General features: G+C 43.8%; 1 protein-coding gene across 6 annotated transcripts in view; it reads left to right on the top strand.

Annotated features, from left to right (window-relative positions):
• Positions 1-21343, top strand: part of TIAM1 (TIAM Rac1 associated GEF 1) — a 400889-nt gene that overhangs the window by 185088 nt on the left and 194458 nt on the right. The window contains exon 1 of one of the 6 annotated variants that reach the window (XM_033418177.2): positions 9807-9961. The exons of 3 other annotated variants lie outside the window; for them this stretch is intronic. The gene's annotated coding sequence lies outside the window, so the exon portion shown is untranslated. Of the gene's footprint in view, positions 1-9806; positions 9962-10018; positions 10182-21343 lie in introns of those variants that run through there. 2 more of the 6 variants (XM_033418179.2, XM_049710490.1) reach the window with 2 other exon arrangements.

Here is a 21343-nt window from a genome sequence, read left to right as displayed (position 1 = left end):
TGGTTGAGCTCAGGCAAGATTCTGCTCATCATGTATTTCTTTTGGCTGTGAACCAACATTGCACATAGCTTAGTATAAAATACCCACCCGATGGTTCATTATCTCAACCCGGACCTTGAACTTGCCTCTTGCAGGAGATCTTGCTTCTGGGAGAGGCCCCTTTGAACGTATTTAGAAATTTTCTACGTGTGTATGAGGCATATTCCTTGACTGTTGCCTGGTTTAACTTGCTCATCTTAGATACTTTGTTCAGTCATCTTTCTCAGACAGGGTGATGATTTACTTCTAGGAGCTTCATGACAAACCCTGAAATATGTTCTTTTCCCTCTACGTTTGGCCTCGGGAGGGAGATGAGGTGCCCCGTGAGTAAGTGCAGCCTTCAGGAATCAGACTCAGCTCTGTGACTTTGTGAGCCCAGACTCTGAATACTAAAGGTGATAAGAATAATACAGACAAACGCAGTGCGTGTGAGGCTGCCCAGGTCAGTGATGATGACAAGCCTACCGGCCAACTGTAGCAATAAGATCCGGGAGAGCTGGGGTTCCAGCCTAAGTGAGGCCAAGTTCGAATTTCAGACCTGCCTCCTACTTGTTGAGTAGCTTCGGGCAGGGCAGCTCGCGTAACCTCTGTGTCTCAGTCTCTTTTTCTGTAGAATGGGTCCAGTCATAGTACTTTGTTGAGTTGGCATGAGGACCAGGTACAAAAATAGATGAGCAGACCCCAGCCCTATGGTTTTCACAAAGTACTCAGGAAATGTCAGTGACAGCCTTGCATAGCCTCATGAGCGAGATACTATTATAACCCATTTTACAGATGAGGGACTGGGGCTTTACAAAAATTTAGGTGATAGGCTTGTGACCAGAAAAGGAATTCCTGGCCAGTCTAGGTCTGTTGAATGGGATAAATGCGTAAAATGTGGTGTGTTAAGATGTGTGCCGTTTAGTACTTTCAGTTGGTAATTTGAATTTGATTTATTTCCTCCTCTTTCGGTTCTAGACTTAGATCCCACCCTCTCTGTCTTCATGTTCTGCTTTGCCATTTGGGGTTGGGATGGGTTACTGGAAGTGGATCCATGACATTCCGTACAGGTGTGACACCTGGCACCTGGGAAAGCTCTTGATGTGCAAAGGTGTGCCTCGTTTTGTCTTCATGCTTATAAGAGATTGAATTTTATAGATTAGACAATCCCATTTTATCACTTACAATCAGAGAAAAATTTGCTCTTTCAGGTGTAGGATTAAGATCTTGGTGATGTGACAAGGAGAAAGGCACCTTTTAAAGCTTGGTTAATGTGCTTAAAGTTTCGATTACTTTTGTTTTTAACAGCAGTATTTTGAAAAGCTACCTGTACCTGAGCGAGTAGGCTGAAAATATGTCTTTTTTGAATCATTAAAAAAAATTGTGGTAAAAAATATATAGCATAAAATTTGCCATTTTAACCATTTTTATGTGTATAATTCAGTGACAGTAATTACATTCATAATGTCGTACAAGCAATCACCGCTCTTTACGTCCCAAACTTTTTCATCACCCCAAGAAACACTGTAACCATTAAGCAATAACTCTCCATTTCCCCTGCCCCTCAGCGTCTGGTAACCTCTAAGCTCCTCTTTCTCTCCATGAATTTGCCTATTCTAGATATTTCATATAAGTGGGATCATGAACTAGTTGTCCTTTTGTGTCTGACCTTGTCGCTTAGCATAATATTTTCAAGGTTCGTCTGTATTGTAACATGAATCAAAACTCCATCCTTTTAATGACTGAGTAATATTCCACTACGTGGACCAGACCACGTTCTGTTTATCCATTCACCTGCTGATGGACACCTGGTTTGTTTTCACTTTCTACCTGTTGTGAATAATTCTGCCGTGAACATTCACGTGCACGTGAGAAATGATGCTGTTTTTCAGCATCTGTAGAGATATATTTTAACTTCTCGGGACTCTAGGAGTAGGACTTCCCTAACTGGGGGAGTCCTTGTCTTTGACCATGGCACCCCCATGACCCCTTGGGCGTACCTGAATGTGTCCCATGTCTCTACCAGGCTTCCCCCACAGTCTTGCCAAGCTCACCACTGTAATTTGGGAGGATGCTGTCTGCTGGTGAATCAGCCTGCCTTCAGCCATCCTAGATTGACTGTATCCTTCCATCCCAGGTCTCTGATCCTCTCGTTTGCTTGCTTGGGATTGAGCCAAGAAATTTCTCATGCATCCAGTTATTATGGTTTGCTCTTAGTTTCAGATGGGATCAATGTATATCACTTTTTATTTATATATGCCTTTTGTACTGTGTTGGGGTACGGAATTATATTTGCATATACTGTCTTTAATGTTTATTTGATGGAATTTTTTTTTAAAAGCAGGTAATAATTGAGTTGGCGGAATATACAGCAAGTTTGTTTCAGTAGATCTGGCTTCTAGGCCGAATCTGCCGTCATTTTATTCTGTGAACCTGAGGGGGGTCACTTAACCCTCTGACCTCAGATGAATGAGTGATTTGTAAGATCCCCTCCCCCCTTTCTGCTCTTAGGTATATGGGTCTGTGACCCTCCATGTGTCTATTGCCTTACCTCAGGCCATTTAATATTTTGAGATATAGGCTTGTTGTATTTCCTGATTGAAAATAACCTTTGCAGTTGGATCTTCGTTTAGGGAAAATGGTACCATGTGCTCCTAGAGACCATAAAATCTCATGCCTGAGCGCTTGGAAGGGAATGCGAGACAAGTGGATTCCATTAGCATGTTCCCAACATTAGAAGTCCCCTAATTGTAATTGATTATGTCCCTGTCACTAGCAGAGAGCTCTGTCAGGTGTCAGGTGTTAGAAATGCATCTGTGGGTGTGGTCCTTTTCACTTCACCATTGTACCCAAGTGCTAGGTGTGTCCTTCCCACCCAGCTTCACCTGGATATGTTGCGGTCCAGAAAATGTGAAATGACAATTACTGATGTATTTTAATATAAAATAAAAGTATTCTCGCTCATGAAAAACAAAACCAAATACTGTTTTATTAGCTGTCCCTGGTGAGTGCCAGGGGCTTATGTGGCTCACTGTTAGTGACACTCTTTTTTGTTTGTTTGTTTTTTTTTAGTTTTTTTGGTGGTACGCGGGCCTCTCACTGTTGTGGCCTCTCCTGTTGCGGAGCACAGGCTCCGGACGCGCAGGCTCAGCGGCCATGGCTCACGGGCCCAGCCGCTCTGCGGCATGTGGGATCTTCCTGGACCGGGGCACAAACCCGTGTCCCCTGCATCGGCAGGCGGACTCTCAACCACTGCACCACCAGGGAAGCCCTAGTGACACTCTTGAGGGGACTTGATGCTTCTCCACAATAGGGACTCGACAGGGAGGGCTCAAGAGGTCTCTCTGTGGCTCTGGGGTCTTGGAAGGGCCCCCGCTCTCTTATCTGACATGTAACTAGTGTCTCAACTGTACTTTATCCATTACCAAAATATTGTAGTAATATCAACATAAAAACATCAAAAGCATTCTACACACTACCATAGCTTGAGATACAGGCTTTGCTTCTTTCCTGATTGGAAACTGACTTTGCCTGTGTAATGCCCTTTACTGTTTAGGGAAAATATTAGGCATGTGCCCATACAAAGCCTGTTAACCTATGCAGCCCATCGTCAAAGGCATCGATTTCAACTTCCCATTTCACTGAAAGGGAAGCTGGATGGCTTGCTTTAAGTTTCTCACCTGGCTGTTGGTGGAGCCTGGACTTGAACAAGGTCGTCTTACTTCCTGTCCTTGCTTCTCCCAGGACCAGATGAGGCCTCCCCAGTGGGAAAGCTCCCTGACCCGGCTTTTCCAGGAGGCTCTGCAGTACTGAATGGTAAGGTTATCCTGGCTACATGTTCTTTGGAAAGAAGCCAGGTCTGAAAATTAGAACTTGACTTCTTATCTTTGTCCTTTCGTTATTCAGCGTGATACGACTTTCAGTGCCAGTGGTAATCATTATTGTTTACTGTGGCCAAGCAGAGAGGTGCCTGAAAGATCCCACACCAGTGAGAACCCAGATGCTCTCACCCCCAGCAACCACATGTACCTCTTGTGCAAGGCGCACAGGGCCCTTAGAAGCGACAGCTTCACTGTGTGTGTGGGTAGGACAGCATCTGGCCCCCTATGGGCGATTGCTAGTAGGGGCTAAGGGTTCACGGACTTTTCCTCTGTCTTCTTTGTTACCTTTATCCTCTGGTTGCACTTCCTCCCCTCTCCCCTTCACCCTTCCAGTTACAAGCGTGCGTTCAGTTATACGTATGTGGGCCACCACTGAGTCCTGAAACTCTCGACCTTGGCATGTGAGATAAAAGTTGTTCTGTAAAGAAATGTAATTTGGGGCAGCGAAAGCCAATGAGAATTTTAAAATCATGGAAACATATAATTGGAAGATATATATATATATATATATATATATATATATATATATATATATATATTTCCCCCCCCCCACCCCGGCTAGGAAGCCAGAGAAAATTAATTTGAACACCATCATTTAAATTGTTGAGGAAGGTGAAGCCTGCAGATTTTAGGGACCTTGCCACACACTCAAGTCACTGCAGTGTATCCTGGAGGTTGCCTCTAAAAGCAAACTATTAGAGTTCGCTTGGCCTCTTTTCGGCAGACATTGTATTTCTCAGGAATATTTCTGCTTATTGGTTAGGCATTCGGTTTTCAGACAGAGAAAACTATGTTAAGAGTCTCTAAGTTTGGTGAGTACAGAGTTTCAAGTTGTAAAACGTTCTTGTATCAAATCAAATTTAATGAGGGCTTTGCATATCAAGACATTGCCTGAAAGGATGAACCTTGGTTTTCTCTCAGAGAGAAGGAAGGCCTCGTCCAGGGCTGAATCAAGGGTTTTCAAACATGTCAGTTTCCTGAGCGGATCCTCAGATCACCAAGCCCGGGAGTGGGTGGGATGGATCCATATTTAGACTTTCAATCAGCTTCAAATATAAAAAATTGATTTTGGCAATCAGTTGTCAGCCAGCTGCAAAATGTATTCATGAACAAGCTTCTGAATTTCCATGGTGACATCATAGGATTAACAGGATCTGTGTTTGGATCTGTAATTATGCTGGGGAATGTCTTTTTATTTGGATTCAGCTCATTTGACTGTGTTAATTAACACCCCTTCTGGGCGTCACCTAGCTTGATGAGGAGAACACACTTTCTCCCCAGCTTTGTTGCTGATACAAGGTGACACAGGTGATGGCAGGTTGGTGTGAGCACTGCTTACCTTGTTCCTGGGAACCCTCCTTCCTAGCTCCGTATGCAAGCTGGGGATGGTGGTGGGGAGCTCCATTGCAGGCACTGGTAACAACTTTGCAGACCTTGTCAGTTCAGCTGATTGTAATGCTTTTGGGTTAAGCTTCCTCGATTCCTGAGCAAGTTGGTTTTGAAGACCCTTGAACGGATAATCCAGAAGCTTCTTGTTTAAGGAAGGCATTTGTGTTGTTGAGAGCACAATTTAAAAGGAATTTTAAAAGCCAGTTATTGTTGATCTAATGCAATAGCTGTATGCAGTGAGATCTACAATGCAGTTGTAGATCTAAGCAAGTTAAAGACTGAGTAAAAATCTTTGGGGAGGATAAACTCTCTGGAATTTTTTAGTTTCTTAGTGTAAATTCAACTGACAAAGGGAAGGAGAGAAGTTTAATTCTTTGTGGCTTTCTTCCCCACGTACCAAATGGTGTTTCCCAACAGGTATTAATTGAGTGATTAATTAATTATAATTAATTATGTCTGTTGAGCTAGCTCTTGTGTAAATATCCATTTACAGTATAAATACCATATAAGGGCGTCATGGCTTGTAGTTTTTTTCAAAATGTTTTTTTTTTTTGCTTTTTTAAACATTTTAATTTATATTTTTCAAAAGGAAGGAGGTACAAACTTTATATCTGCAAATAATTCTAAGCCTCTCGATAGTGAAATACTAAGCTTATTGAATCAGATTGTGGAAATTTGAGAGCCTACAGAAATAGGAAAAATAATGCTGGATGACTTTTAATATAAGTGAAAATAAACATTTTGGAAAAATATTCCAAATTTTTGGATTAGTGACATGGTGGTGTTGGTCTAGCACCATCACTTAGTAAAGGCTTTTGAAAACATTTACAGTAGACATTAGCGTATGAAAAACTTCTTACCCAACATGAAACTAAAAATAATAAAAATAAAATAGAGCATTATAAATTATGGAGCAAGTTTAATTTCGCTCATTCCTAGGAAAAAAAGAAAAACATTTTAGTTTTAAATTAAACATGCTGTGTTCAGTGCCTATCTTATCTACTTAAATGTTGAATTATGGTATTATGATGCCATTTAAATTTGGAAAACAGTATATATTTTGAAGACCTGAAATCAAACCTATAAAATGAGGAGGCTAGCTTTTAATCTTTTTTTTTCCCCATGTGTGGTAGTGCGTGATTATTTTTGTAACTTGTTACATTTAACATCGTCCCCAGGTTTATCCTGATGGTGGATAATTGTTAAAAACAAAAGTCAGTTGTGCGCCCTCTACTGGTTGCATTTCTCTGGAACAGAAATACAGTACTTTCACGCTTAAGTTCATTTCTTTTGGTCTGGCTCATAACTGTGGTCGCTTTTTCTTTTCCTAAATTCATATGACTTTTTAAAAGCAAAATGAGTGGCATCAGAAACCTCAGGTTAAGAAGCTGGTAACTTAAGGAGGGCTCAAGTGTCTTCCTTAACGCCAATTTGTCAAGTGGTGTTTGGAGGGGACCCACAGCTTGGCACTCTTCCTTCTGTTATAGGAGTAAGCGCTTTGGTGCACAGAGACGTCCCACTGTGAGGCTGGTGGCCGCTGCTTGGGGACCTCTTGGGTTCTGATCTTGACGGGCTTTCACCTGTGTCAGGTCTTTGGCAATCTGTCAGCCACTGAACGAAACCAACAGGTTTTCTATGCACTCACAGGTCACTCAGACTCTTGAACTCAGGGTGCCCTGCGGATTCCCCCAGAAGCAAGTATAGGGGACTCTTTATTTCCTGGCCTGAGAGGTGAGCAATAAAGTGGGGTACTCCTTCAGTTTAATCCCACATGCATTTATTGAGAACCTACCATCTGTTAGGTTTCAAGGGCGATTTAGGATGAACAAACCCACTGCCCCCTGCCTGGCCACACCTCCCCCCACCCCCCAGCAACAGCAAAACTCTTTCTTATTCAAGAAAGAAAAAAAAAAATATGGCATTCCAGTTAAAAGAAATACTTATTAGGTAATGATAAGACCAGAAAAACCTGTAGAAAAGATGTCTCCACTTTGTAAGTCCTTCACCCTGACCGGTAAACTTTGTGATGTTTGCATTCTTTTTCTTGTAAGTGATTTGTAACTTGCTTTTCGATAAGCTGTAATGAGATTAAATGTCCTTCCTGTTCTCAATGGAGTGTCTCCTGCTAGTGACCGTCAATAGAGAAATGACTGATGTGTCCGGGATAAGCCTGACCCCATGTATGTTTCACATCTCTTTCACTTTGCACACCGTGCCTCCTTCCCCAACCATGCAGTGATTCTAAAGCTGATACTCTGGCTTTCCATCCTCTTCCTCCCACCCCTTCTTGATTATCATCCTCCAATTTCAACACAAGTTGTTGGCTTAGTGAGCTGCATGGACCTGAGGCTGTGCCCCAAGCCAGTAAACTGCTTTACTGATTCTGACCCCAGTGCCCAGTTTCTTCTGAGCCCACATAGATGGTTCTCAGCCATCAAATGCTGCACAGTGGAAATGAAGGAGAAATGCTGTGCTATATTTTCGTAAGTCCCAGGAGAGTCTCTTTATAATGTTGATGGTCATAGATGGAATAAGTCAATTAATCGACAGTTGATAGTGAAACCTCTATGTGAGAGTTTCTCACTAGCAGCATTGGCATCTTAGGCTAGATAACGCTTTGCTGTAGGAGGCTTTCCTGTGCTTTTTAAGATGGTTAGCAGCATCCCTGACTTTCACCGATTAGATGCTAATAGCACCCCCAAGTCGTGACAACGAAGAATGTCTCCAGACATTGCTACATATTCCCTGGGGGCAAAGTCACCTCCTGTTAAGGACCACTGCTCTATCCACTCTCTTTTCATTCTGCTCCTTCAGAAGTCTTCATGGGCATTCTCTTGTTTGTTTGCTTCATTCATTTATCAAATAGTTATTACATTTCTACTTATGCTAGCCTCTCTGCAAGGTAGTGGGAATATAAAGATGAACTAGGCATCTACTTCTTATTCAATTTTGAATCAATTTTGAACGGATCATGGTTTTTACCATTTTGATTTTTATCATGATTTTCTTGAAGGTTCCCTTTTCTGAGTATTGCTCCCAGCCTATAATAACTCCAGCAGGCACTTGAGCAATTAGGACTTCTTTCATGATGAATGCTGTGTTTCTATTTCTGTAGGCTGTTTGTTTGAAAAAAAAGCCCCTTACAATGCGGGTCAGTATCCTTGGCTTTTGACACAGCTATTAATTAACCTTGTAAAACGATAATGCTGTATTAATCTATCAGTTTCGTCCATGAATGCTTCAACTCTTTCAGATACGGCCTCTTGCTTGTCATTCCAGATATCCTATTTTCTTATACTGTGATTTCTTTCATTCTCTTTAACCAGCCACCTGAGGCTTGATTTAATGTCTAGTCCTTTTAAGTTTTACTTAATTTAACTTCTGTTTGGGAAATAAGAGCAAGCCCAGGTGAAAGATACTCATTGGATTGCTTTCGGGTGAACTTTGTTAGCATGTGTCCTTTAGAATGTTTAGAAACTGATATAAAAATTGCTCTCTTGGGAAATCAAATTTGTAGCAGTTATATTTCAAAGAGGAGGAAAACGGGGATGCATTTCAGGGAGGTGTTTACAGATGGCTTCAACAAGATTGGTAATTTTAATTTTTTTTGTTGCATGGTTCATTATATTATTTTCAAATATATTTCTGTATATCTGAAATATTTTGTAATAAGCTTTGAAGGAAAGATAGCCAGCTGAAAGGTGTTTTTTAAAAATAAATTTATTTATTTTATTATTTTATTTATTTATCGTTTCTGACTGCATTGTGTCATCGTTGCTGCATGCGGGCTTTCTCTAGTTGCAGCGAGCGGGGGCTACTCTGCGGTGCGCAGGCTTCTCATTGTGGTCGCTTCTCTTGTTGTGGAGCACGGGCTCTAGGCATGTGAGCTTCAGAAGCTGTGGCACGTGGGCTCAGTAGTTGTGGCTCTTGGGCTCAGTAGTTGTGGTGCGTGGGCTCTAGAGCGCAGGCTCAGTAGTTGTGGCGCACCGGCTTAGTTGCTCCGCGGCATGTGGGATCTTCCCGGACCAGGGCTCGAACCCGTGTCCCCTTCACTGGCAGGTGGATTCTCAACCACTGCGCCACCAGGGAAGCCCTGAAAGGTGTTTTTTTGTTTGTTTGTTTTCCTTTTTTTCCCTGTCCTCCACTATTTTAAACTAGATGTTCAGGCATTAGGTCTCCACTTGCTAAAGCGCCCACATTCCTGCCGGGGAAGAGGGGGTGCTGAGCAGTTATTGAAGATTTATAGCCTCTTAAATCCGGTAAGAGGCACTGCTTTCTTGCCATGTGCTATCGAAAAATAATTTGAAAAGAACTTAGGCTTTCTGCAGGGCGACCAGGTTCATCTGTAAAATGGTTAAAACCTGTTACGAATTAATTTCCCCTAAGGATGGGAGGAGCTGAGCGCAGGGGAGTTTGCGGCGTTGCCAGCTCCAAAGGGGAGAATTAAACTGGAGGAGGCGGAGAGCAGGGAGGTGACGGTGGGCGGGGAGGAGCCACAAACCCTCTCCAACACACCCAAATGACCAGATTCATCATAGCACGAAACTTCACAAGTTACGCCCACTCCCACTGCCAGAAGCCGGGGGAAGGCTGCTGCTTCCTCATTTGTGTTACTGGAAGTTTGAGAGATGGGAAGCAAGACGCGAGAAGCATGTGCGCCTTGCTGAGCAGTGGTGAGCTTGAATTTAAAAACCCTTTCTTTTCACCGGCAAATTTCTTTGTATTGGGTGGTGTGGGCCAGCCTCGGAGGGTGGCTCTGGGCTAGGAGAGGCGGGATGAGAGCCCCGGGTTCTGCAGCTGCCGCTCGGGGACTTGTGCGCCCCGAGCCCCACTCCCGGGGCCGGCGAGCCGCGACTCCACGCTGCCCTGGGGCTGCCCAGCGACGCCACCCATGTAAGTTTTAGCTTCAGGGAAAAGGGGTTCGGGCTTCGAAAGCGCTTCACTTGCCTTCTGTAACCAGGGACCGCGCACAGAGTCCGGGATTGGGAAGGAGGCTGTGGGATCATGTTACCCACCAAAGATGCGCCCTGTCCCCAAAGGTCCTGCTGCGCATTCAGTAATTACGGCTCAGTGTCTTTGAAAATGAACCCCGTGAAAGTCTTGGGATTTAAGTGACAAAAACTTCCAAAGTAATACCTGAAGCTGTGGCACCCAGCAGGCTCCTGGATGGGAGTTCTGGAGTGAGGCATCCATCGGAAGTCTCGGTTTCTCGTTAATTTTGTGTCTGATTTAAGTGAGTTCAGCTCAAGGCTTCCTGGCTCTTGAGGTGTTATATATGTTTATGTGGATCTTTTTTCTTTTTTGAAAAATGTTAGTTTTTCTGTGGCAGCTGGTTTATCTTTAGATTGATTGCCTAAGTCAATTTCGGTTGGGAAGGGGAGAGGAAGTTTGGGTGGAGTGTGGTACCGGGGTTGGGATGATTGCAAGAGACACTTCATATGTCTCAGCAAACGATGAACTTGGCCAAGTGCAAACATTCTTTAGGTTTTGTTTCGAGGCCCTCAGGAGCTTTCATTTGACATGTGTGGTGTTTACTCACTGCAGAGGGAGTTAGGTGGAGGCTTTAGGGTTAACTGTTATCTGTGTCATCTATTTCATATCTGATCAGCAGGTCAGTACAGAGCAGTGTGAGCTGTGTGTGTGTGTGTGTGTGTGTGTTTTGTAAGCTAATGCTTTGTAAGAATTTTTAGAGAATTGTCTTACTTTTAGGGCCAGAAAAGAAGGTTAATAAATGTGTGGATCTCACTATATTTGTAGAAAACCAAATTGTATTTTACAAATGTTTCTCCCAGTTCTGGGGTGGGTGCGATTAGGAGGATGTTAGTAGCTGATTCTGTCATTCTTCTAATACCAGAACAGAAGAACCTGGCTTTCCCAGCCCACTTGAACTTCGGGGCTCAGGGGACAGGTTGCTGTGGCCACAGTTTTACATAGTTTGCTTTCACCCTCCACCTTCCCTGAAGTTTATGATACAGAAGTAAAATGAAATTACTTTTCAACCACTCTAGACATGTCCCAGGGAGGAACAACAGGCTGCATGGTCCAGGCTGGCACAGCTGCTGGAGCCCTGCTTTCTAGCTTGCTATGGGCTCAAAAAGAACATGCAGATAGATACGAACTTGCTGCTGATTCCTCCTACCTCCCAAGGAACCTTTAGCAACTCACCCAACAGGAAAGACAACCAGACTGGATCTGGTGATAGTTCTGGTGAAACTGACTAATAGACCCTCGTTGGTGGAGTTTTATGGAACAGGAATCCTCCTCTAGAGAAAGGGGACTATATTATTCATAAAGGTTTCTAGACACTGTCACGTGGGACTGCTGGGGAACATCACACAGACATTTGAAATTCGGTTAATTCTACTCTATGACCTTGCAGGTGTTATAACTTCTGTATCATTTTTTTTTCTTACAGTTCCTTTACGTCTCCCATAAATAACCTGGTGTGGCTCTGCCTATTTGAATTTTTTTTTTAATTTATTGCAGGTTCAATTTGTTCAATAGCAATAGGACCATTAAGACAATCTTGGTTTAGTAGCTAGTTTTGTTTTTTGAAATGGAAATTTTCCCATTTCATTTAAAAATGTATTGGTATAAAGTTACACATAATATTCTTTCATAATATTTTTAAGAACTATAGCATCTGTAGAAATGTTTCCTTTTTCATTTCTGGCATTGCTTATTTGTGCCTTTTCTCTTTTCTTCTTCATCAGCCTTGCTAAAGTATCATCAGTTTTATTGGTCTTTTGAAAGACCCAACTTTGGTTTTGTTTGTATTTTAAATGAAGCATAAACAAAGACTACTTCTTTTAAATTTACATGCATTTAAAAAATTCTGCCCTGTGGAACTCTGTCAAAAAAGATCTCAAGATCCTGTAAAACTAAGTAACTGAGTCTACTAGTTGTGTGAAGACATTATGTATTTATCTTTATGTGTCTTTGACATAATGTTTTTTAGTTTTATGAAAACATACCTTGTATTCTTGAGTATTACACACGTTGGATCAAGTTGTTGTAAGGTGGGTTTTGTATATTCACTGGGACACACCCTGCGAGATTGTTTTAGAAACATCTAACTAGAACTTACACAAGGCTTACTGGTAATTTAATGTGGATTGGAGGTGCTTTCAACCCGCTTCACAGTGCAGGTTAACTTTGTACTGAGGCACAGAAAATTTGCTGTAATGACTGAGGAAGAATGTTTCATTTTGGTTCATATTTAATGCATGAGCCTTGGCATTTTGGTTTTCTCAGAAAATCTTTCTGAGTATGTGGCAGTATAAGAACAAGAACTTCGGAGTCAGAAGGAGCCGGGTTTGAATTCCTGCTCTGTCACTTTTAGCTGAGTGGCCCCGGGAAAATTACCTAACCTCTCTGAGCCTGCATTTCCCCTACTGTGAGATGGAAATAATGAAAACTGCTTTGGGGGGGCGGCTGCTGTGAGATTTCTATATGAGTTATCATGTAAGGTACCTGTCTCGTGGTTTGGCACAAAGTAGACACTTATTAAATTGTAGTACACTGAGTATTTTCCTCTCCTACCCTTTTCCAATACTGTAATTCTCTCAGTGCCTTCCTTCAAGGTCATTGCAACAGAATAAAACAATACCACTTCTATTATTTGTTTTTTCTTCATTATGGGGAGATGGAATTACCAGGGGCACTTTCCACATTTTCAGTATTTTCATCTTATCCTAGTTGATTGGTGGTAAACTGGCTGTATATTTTTTCCCCTCCACTTTTAATCTTATCCTCCTGGGATCATTGTTATTTTTCCCTTCAGTTCATCTCACCTCCTTGAGGGTCTCACTTCTGTGTTCTTATTTCCTCCCTCCCTCCCTCTCTCCCTCTCTCCCTCCCTTCCTTCTTTCCTTTCTTCCTCCCTTTTTTTTTTTGCTGTCTTTAGGGTACAAATGAAACGGGTACAAAGCTCAAAACTTGGCAGAAACTGGCTTGTAAGTTAGCGGGGTTGCTTCTTTAAAGAGAAAGTTTGTTTAGTTACTCACAGAATTGAACTGTGAGGTAGACAGGGAGAATTGAACTGGGAGGTAGACGGGGCGGTGATCACCATATCGAGTTTGTATCACCGCTGCATTTTCCTAGAATATTTTTCCTGAGCTTGCAGTTCCTCTGTGCTTTGGGGGGAAGTGTGGATGGTTGGATGCTACGGCTGATCTCATAACCAAGAAGGGAAAGGAAGAACACGGGGCGGAGGAGGTTGGCTGGTTAATATTCCTGCACAAAGGATTATAGTGTTATTGAAGTCACCAAACTAGCTGTTTGCTCCGTGGGGTTTCTCCACTGAAAAGATCCTGGGGAATCTACGGCATAATTAGTTAATATTTATTTAGGCATCCAGTATTGCAAAGTGCTGAACAGGGCACAGGAAGGGATTGTGAACCGGGAAAAGGCTTTATGGGGCGGTGCCAACGTCATTTGCTGTTCTGCCCAAGGAGTGAGTCTTGGTTTGCATTTTGTGGAGTGAATTGGCCCCTGCCATGGAGTTACTTTCCAAGACAGCAGATTGATTAACTAACTACCCTTGGTCTGGCCTGTCCGCTGTGCCCCCGAGTACTGACTAACAGCACCGGAGCTGCTGTTTGTTTTAGCTGGTGTTTTTATGAGGATGGAGAGCGAGAGAGCCCCTAGTCTTCCTTAGCGTTTTACAGCACCGCTTCCCCAGTTGATTTTGATTCTCTTGCTTGAACACAAAGTATGAGCATGGTGTTCATTGGTAAAACTTTTGGGAGAGAGGTCATCACTTTTGGAAAGCTGTATGTTTTAATGGTTCGGGGTGGATTTGTGAGATCTTGGACTAGATCATAGAGCCTCATGTGATACCTTGGAATCCTACGCTTTAGTGTTTGAGAATTCTGACTTTCATAAATTATGAGCTTTGGGTGGGCAAAAATAAGCGTGGCCAAAGTGCTTTCTACAAAGCCTTCGTGGAATAAGGGCCTGGTAAATGCTTCTTTGACCATTAAAATATGAATACTAAATACTGATTTATTTAGTGTCTACAACATATGAGGTACTTTTCCTGTATTATCTCATTAAGGTTTGAGAGGAGGAGCTTGCAACCTCTAGAGGAATATAAAAAATGAGCACAAAACCCATTCTTTACCTGTGTCTGCTCTTGTAGGTAGAACCACAGTGGGCTGAGGCCCACCTTTCTAGACCCGAAGGCCAGGAGGAGGGGAGGAGGGTTGGTACCATGGGGTGTGATGCTCTGAATCCTGGCCTCTCACCTGGAATGCATGAGCTGCCCCTGCGGATGGCACGTCTGGAGATCTTGCGAAGGCTTTTCTGTTTGGGATGGAGTAAGTGGGGTATTCGCTGAAGGCTGGGTGGGACGTGAAGAGTCAAGCTTTTAAAGACCTTCTTGTCTTACGATCCTGCCCGAATCCTCCTGTTCAGGACAATAGGAGCTTCCTTCTTTGTGACTGTTGTTTTGGAGGGAAGAGGGGTTCTGATTCTACCCAGTCAGAATCTGAGCCTTTGAAATTGATTTCCTGGGAATCCTCTGATGCGGGGTCCCTTTCTTCTTGGGTCATTGCATGGACAGGCCAGTCTTTCGGGCTTGATGAGGCGGGGGTAGGGGTGCACCCCAAGGCAGGGCCACCGTGAGCTGGGTGGGTCTGCCCCTTGTGACCCTTCACCCCTGTGCACCGATTCCTTACGCCTTGAGTCATGAGGAAGAAGACTCCCGTGGATTCTGATTCTATTATTTTAGAGACTTTCCAGGGTAACCTTCCTACCTTTGTTTTCCTGGCTTCTCCTTTGCCTGCCCTCATGACACCAGAAAAGGGGAACAAGGAATCCATTTGGACAGCAGCAGGGGAAGCTTGGTATCGGAACGGGCTTTTTCTGGGCTGTTGGACAGGAGATCATGTTATTTTGAACAGAGAGGGTGAGCCGCCATCTAAACTTCATCTAACCTGGGAAGTGGGTGTGGTTACAGTGGAATATTTCACGTGGGCGTCACTGCTGTGCTCAGATGGGATGTCATCATTGCATGAGAGGCAAGGGGCTTCCCGCTGGAAGGATCCAATGGTAAAGGAGCACGATGTGCGGGCACTTGGAGGAAAGAAATCTGTTCCAGAGACCCCTTTCCTACTTCCTGTGTGTGGCACGAGGCTCTTCTAGGGAAGTCCAGCAAAAAGGGACTCGTGCCCTTCAGTTCCTTCTGCCATGTGGGGACCGTGACGTGTGCCCTGAGCAACCCCCCTCTACTTCACTGGGAGAGAATGATTTAGACCAAAAGGGGCTTTATAACTACACAGAGTTGTACTTATTCTTTTCAAGTTTGCCTTCCTCCCAAAAACAAAGCCACCCAAGCCTTGTTAGTAGGTACATAATTCTGTGTTACTTAACATGTATCAGATTTTGGTCCTATGCTTGTTGATCCAGGATTTGAACAAAATATGTGACACCGATTTGATGGAGACGGTGAATCACAGGTGCTTCCTGAGGCATGAGCCCTGCAATTTAAAAAAAAAAATGTTTTTTTAAACTGTATTAAGAACCCAACATGCGATCTACCGTCTGATCAGATTTTTAAATGTACAATACAGTATGAGCAATAGGTACAGCATCTTACAGCGAGTCTCTGGAAACTACCCATCCGGTGTAACTGAAATTTAATACCTGTTGATTAGCACCTCCCCATTCCCCCTCCCTCCAGCCCCTGGCAACCACCATTCTGTCCTTCACTTTCATGCGTTTGACTATTTTAGATACCTCATATAAGTGGAGTCACGCAACATTTGTCTTTCTGAGACTGGCTTATATCACACAGCATAATGTTCTTAGGGTTCATCCGTGCTGTCACATATGGCAGGATATCCTTCTTTTTGAAGGCTGAATAATATTCTGGAGTGTGCGTGCACGCATGTGCATGTGTGCACGTGTGCACGCATGTGCACGTGTGCACGCGTGTATACCGCCTTTTTTCCCCCTCATTCCTCCATCGATGGACATTTAGGTGGTTTCCCCATTTTGACTACTGTGAATAATGCTGCAGTGAACAGTGCTGATATCTTTTTGAGATCCTGCTTTTATTTCTTTTGGGTAAATACCCAGATGTGGGATTGCTGGATCATATGGTAGTTCTATTTTTAACTTTCTTCTGTGACGGCTGCACGCTTTTGCATTCTAATCCCTGTAGTCTGTAGTTTCCCACCAGCATCGCAGGCCTGCTTTGTGGGTCTTGGTGACCTGTTCTTCCTGTCTTACCTGTTCTCCTGGCCGCCTGAATCCAGACTGGCAGCTTTAGCCACGCCTTTCTCTGTCTGCACATGGCAGCCTGGAGACCTCTCACTCTACTTTACATCCCATTGTATTGTCATAATTGGGTTATTGGCTTTTTTTTAAGGGGCAAAAATAATATAAAGGATAATACAATAATGATAAAAACAACGATTAACCCCTTGAGCACATGCCATCTGTGCTCTGTCCCCATCCTTTCAGATCCATGTTATCTTTCGTGCATATAAGCTTCCCACACGTGCTTTCACCCCACCAGCCAGCAACCCCTTCTCTTTGTTGGCCAGCTGGCCTCAGGGTTTGATTCCCCTTTGACTGGAATCCTTGTACCCCTGGGGCAGTCCTTAGCTAGGGCTGACCGTCAGGAGGGCACAGGTATTTCAGGACAGCTCTGAGGTTTCCCCTGTCCTGTCTCCAAAGAGCCCCTGTGGCTTCCTTCTCCTACTCTCCAAACTGGTTTTCTCTGGAAATGCTTCTAACAAGTAACTTAAACACGAGTTCTCATCTGCGGCTTAAGTAACTTGTTCCAAGTAACAACGTTAGAAGCGGGGGGTGAGGGTGAGGGAGAGCTAGGGTTTGAAACCCGGTCGCCTGACTCCAGGGGCTGCGCTCTCAACCAGAGCGCTTCCGTGTGTCTCTCCAAGGCAGGACTACTCATCCTTTTCTGTATATTTGCTTCATCGTGGATTATAAAGACTGCCATGGCGTATTTTGTAAATGCTTGCTTGATGAGTGGCTGAACAACCCGGCTGACCTTTGCACTGTCCCCAAACAGCCTTACTGAGTCCTGTCACTGGGCAGGTGTCCACTGGCTCTCCTCCTGGAGTGACTTTTCCCCAGCTGTCTTTCAGAGTCAGTGCAAGCCCACCTCCTCCTTGCTGCTTTTCCAGCCTGTTGCAGCCCAGAGTTATTCTTTTCCCCTCAAACCAGTATTATTTGTCAGATGTTGCCTCTTCTGTCTTCTCTCCTCCCAACCCGACTGTAAATCCTTGAGTGCTGCGATGGTGCCCAGAACCACACAGTAAGCGTTTGGTGATTTGATTCTTTGGGGATTAATCAAAACCTGGTCCAAGCTGTCCAAAGAAATGCCACGGTTGTTTCCGGGTTCTATGAATGAAGGGAAATCACGAGGTCAAGGGGACAAAATTGAAAAAATGAAATAAGTGAGGCAGCAAATCTAAAAATTGTTAGACCATTTTTGGGCAAGCCCGTGTGCGCGTCTTCACGCTGCAGCTGTTCTAGCTGAATCACAGGGTGGATGGATCATCTCTTGGCTTCAAGCACGGTGGCTAGCCGTCTTCCCCCGAGGGAATTTAAGCAGACCTATGTGATGAATAATGTAGATTCTCTTCCACTTCTTGGGATGTGGTTTGACAAACTTTATGAAAATGGTAGGTGAAGGATGTCAAGTGTCTTTCTTTCCCCCCATTTGAAAAATGACCATGATGTCCCTTAGTAGAGTTTGTGTGTTGAGTTTGAGCTGGTGGTCAGCCTCACCGTCCACAGAGGCCTCTCCTCTTTGGCCAACTGGGTGTGCCCCCATTGTGAGGTCCTGGAAGGAGGGCTGCGCTGGAACTGAAGATGCAGAGGAGAAGAGACCACGTACACTGAGCACCTACTGTGTGCCTGGGATTCTGCTCAGTGCTGTCAACAGAGTCCGCGATGGAACCTCACCACCACCTTGGACGTGCTGTCCTTCCCAAGTCCAGCTTATGGAACCCACATGACTTCACCAAACTCACACCGATGTGGTGCTCCTGGATTTGAACTGTGGTTTATCTGACTTTTACATCCATGACCACTCTCATGCGTCTTGACCTGCCGTTCTGGATATAGACAGAGGTGTTTAGGTGAGGATTCTAGAATTCGGAGACCCCTGGGTTTGTTTCTGATCTCTACCTTTTCTACCTTAGCCAATTCCTCTTAGCACTTCATCGTTCATGAATTTGGTAAAGTCGGTATTGCCCGAAGTACCATGTTTAGGTAGGACTTTTTGGGGGTGAGTTGTGTCATATTTGAAAAATATTACAAAATTACTGCAAAATTAGGGAGCTGATTTTATTTTTAGTTGCGTACCCACAGGTGAAACGTATCAAGCCCGTTCCTTGCACACCCTCAGGAAAGTTAGATAGTTTCAGCCTTCTTTCTGAGAAGAAGGAACCTCTCCAGGCAGACTGAGGACTTTCTTGTCACTTACTCTGTAGCACATGCAGCCTGGGGTGTCCTTGCCTTGGGTATGATGCAGCAGGATGCCCAGGATTCTTCGGTCGTCCTGTCCCTCTCCTGCCCACATTGCATAAACATTGGCATGGCAGGGACAGATGGCCACTCCGGGGGCTCCTTTGATGTCACATTTGGTTGCCTGGGTAGGGGGTAGGGGTGGTTGCCGCCAGTCTCCGTGGGAGGAGAGGCTGACTGGGAAATACCCACTTGACAGTGGGTAAACAAAAGCTTAATTCCAGAGGAGCTGGGTGCCCTGATGCGTGTGCAGGCTGGGCTGCAATGGAGTCAGGTTTACATAAGTGTGTTTAGCTTGGGAAGAAGCCAGTTAGCGCAAAGCACAGGCTTTTCCCTCTGCTCCTAAATGATGCTCCGTGGAGTTCTGTTTTATTTTGAGAATGTGAATGGACTGGGGTGGGGAAGAGAGAGATGGGACTGCAGATAATTACTTTCAGAGCTAGAAAAAAGAATTCATTCCAGAGGCCTGGGTTATCTTTGCTGGAGGTACAGGCGAAAGTGTCTGAAATCCCAGGAGAGTTGAGAGATAGAGTGGTGGGGACCCTGTTATCAGTGGGCCCCTTTGCTGGTCCTACAGCATCAATCTGTATAACGGGGACCGAAGGCTTTGATGGAAATGGGAAGCGTGGTAATGAAGAACCCCCAGACAGGGTGGGCATGAGGCCTCAGAATCACGCCTGGACAAAAATCAAGGGCTGACAGCCTGTGACAATCAAATAGTTTGTGGTTTTAGCTTTAGAAGGAACACTGGAGGTAATTGCAGTTGCCTGCATGCAAACTCCAAGCATGGAGTTCCATCCAAGTGGAAAAGGCAAAAGCCACAAGGGTTGATTGAAAGCTTTTCCTAGTCCAGCGTCTGGGTAATAACTGTAGCTATTTATTTCTCTAATGCATTTACAAACCAAATTGAGATAATGTATTCAAGTTAACAGATTGACATCTAGTTACTAGGCTTCCTACTGATTGGGAGGGGGAAGGGGGGTTAGTTTATTTATTCATTCCACAAGTCACTCATTGGGTAGCTATGGGTATTGTCCTTGGAGGTGTCCTCGGGTGTTCAGTGAGGTGTGAGCACAGCTCACATGCCCTCAAGGAGCTTATAGTGTAGAAGGGGAGAAAAGATAATTTCATGGGAAAGTTAGTAGGGGGCCAAATAGGAGAGATATCATCTAGAATTTTGGTACATTTGAAGGGTCAGGACATTTGTCATTCAATGGTGAAATGATTGGGAAAATCATTAATAATAATATTATTACTAATTTCTCTTGTTTATTAAGTATTTGCTCTCTGGACTAGTCCATTTGCTCATGGACTAACACATTTAATCTTCCCCATGACCGAATGAACTATTATCATTCCAGCTTTACAGGTGAGGAAAGTGAGGCAGAGAGAGAGAGACAGACAGCCATAAGCGTGACACAGCTGTGCACAGTTAAGTCCAGGTAGACACGTGGGCAGTTTGCACGCCCAACTCCCCCAGGCCTCTGTGGTTCTTCCCAATTCTGATTTTCCTGTGTTGCTGGGACAGTCCGTACATCTTCAGTGTTTCTTTCTGTCTAAGCGTCAGCAGCAAACCACCAATATGAGCGCTTAGTTTCTGCTCCACTCTTTTCAGTATTTAGAGGAATCTAGTTTGTGTGGATGTCTGATGGGCCATTCAGTCATGAAAAGATCTAACCTACTGACTTTTTAGATCCTTGGAGGGTGATTTCAATTATCATATAAATAGCATGACTATGAACATGGGAGTTGTATTACTCAGTTCCTTGGTCGTGGTTCCACTATCAGTGTTGATACTGCTAGAAATTATCTCCTGCTAGGGCACAGTGAGTTTTCTCTTTTGGCGAATGGTCATTTTTATTTTTTTAAAAAATGAGGTGAGGGAGGTAAATAAACTCAGTCATTTGTGTTGAAACAAAATGATTATCATTATTTGCTAGTGTTTATTCAGTAAAATATGAAACGAACACTGGGCTACAAGTGAAGAGACCCAAGTTTTCTTGACTTGAGCTCTTCCTAACCCTTGGACATTTGGTGAGCCAGTTGCTTGGGTCAGGAAATTATATCCTTGGGGTCCTTGTGACGTACAGAAGTTTCTCTCTATATGGTGAGCCTGTAATAGGGGTATTATGTATCAAGACTCGACTTTTAGCTTGATATTGCTGTGTTGTTTATTTAAACATGTTGTTTTAGACCCGGATGCTGCAGCTGGTTTTTGTTTTTGGTGTTGTATTTAAAATATTGTGTTATCTTCTTTCTTTCTTTCTTTCTTCCTTCCTTCCTTCCTTCCTTCCTTCCTTCCTTCCTTCCTTCCTTCCTTCCTTTCTTTCTTTCTTTCCTTCCTTCCTTCCTTCCTTCCTTTCTTCCTTTCTTTCCTTCCTTCCTTCCTTCCTTCCTTCCTTCCTTCCTTCCTTCCTTCCTTCCTTCCTTTCTTTCTTTCTTTCTTTCTTTCTTTCTTTCTTTCTTTCTTTCTTTCTTCCTTTCTTCCTTTCTTTCCTTTCTTTCCTTTCTTTCCTTTCTTTCCTTCTTTCTTTTTTATTCCAGGAGTAGGG

The sequence above is a fragment of the Orcinus orca genome, chromosome 5, assembly GCF_937001465.1.
Source record: "Orcinus orca chromosome 5, mOrcOrc1.1, whole genome shotgun sequence".
Lineage (NCBI taxonomy): Eukaryota > Metazoa > Chordata > Mammalia > Artiodactyla > Delphinidae > Orcinus > Orcinus orca.
The sequence above is the reverse complement of the archived record's forward strand: the minus strand, read 5'-3'. Positions and strand labels throughout refer to the sequence as shown.